The sequence below is a fragment of the Salvelinus sp. IW2-2015 genome, unplaced genomic scaffold (genome assembly GCF_002910315.2).
Source record: "Salvelinus sp. IW2-2015 unplaced genomic scaffold, ASM291031v2 Un_scaffold1366, whole genome shotgun sequence".
NCBI lineage: Eukaryota > Metazoa > Chordata > Actinopteri > Salmoniformes > Salmonidae > Salvelinus > Salvelinus sp. IW2-2015.
In genome coordinates this window covers 23,815-24,830 of record NW_019942860.1, presented here as the reverse complement: position 1 = coordinate 24,830, position 1,016 = coordinate 23,815, and the positions used below count along the sequence as shown (strand labels likewise).

The following is a 1,016-nucleotide window of genomic DNA, read 5'->3' as shown; positions in this document are numbered from 1 at the left end:
CTAGAGAACAGTGTTGTCGGTACGTACACTACTACATCTAGAGAACAGTGTTGTTGGTTCGTACACTACTACACCTAGAGAACAGTGTTGTCGGTACGTACACTACACTTGTATCCTCTGGTCTTCTCGTGTTTGAGTGTGTGCATGATGAGAGCGTAGCGCCGGTGAAACGACAGGCCACACTCTGAACAGGTGTGTTCTCCCTCCACCTCACTCCCTCCGTCTGGCTGGTCGGGTCCTAGACCCGGCTCTGGCCCCTCCCCCACAGGCTGCTCTGTGATAGGTGCTCCGTCTACAATGCCGTCTGGTGATAGGACGCCCTCAGTCTCTGTCTGGACAACATTCTCCATCCCAGCCACCGCAGCTTCCATCTCTTCAACGAGCCTCTTGGCGGGTCTACCCCTCTTCTTGAGGGTGTTGGGGTTTGGAAAAGAGATACAGAACAGTTAGGATGGGTAACACACACTACCAGTCAAAAGTTAAGTTTGGACACACCTACTCATTCAAGSGTTAGTCTTAATTTTAATAATTTTCTKMATTGTAGAATAATAGTGAYGACATCAACACTATTAAATAACACATATGGAATCATGTAGTAACCAAAAAGTGTTGAACCAATCAAAATATATTTTATATTTGAGATTCTTCAAAGTTGCCACCCTTTGCCTTGATGACAGCTTTGCCCAATCTTGGCATTCTCTCAACCAGCTTCATGAGGTAGTCACCTGGAATGCCTTTTAATTAACAGATGTGACTTGTTAAAAGTTCATTTGTGGAATTTCTTTCCTTCTTAATGCGTTTGAGCCAATCAGTTGTGTTGTGACAAGGTAGGGGTGGTATACAGAAGATAGCCCTATTTGGTATAATACAAAGTCCATATTATGGCAAGAACAGCTCAAATAAGCAAAGAGAAACGACAGTCCATCATTACTTTAAGACATGAAGGTCAGTCAACACGGAACACTTCAAGAACTTTGAAAGTTTCTTCAAGTGCAGTCGCAAAAACCATCAAGCGC

At 44.1% G+C, this 1,016-nt stretch overlaps 1 pseudogene; it reads right to left on the bottom strand.

The window, feature by feature from the left end:
* Positions 1-1,016, bottom strand: part of LOC112070561 (zinc finger and BTB domain-containing protein 11-like) — a 35,661-nt pseudogene that overhangs the window by 26,978 nt on the left and 7,667 nt on the right.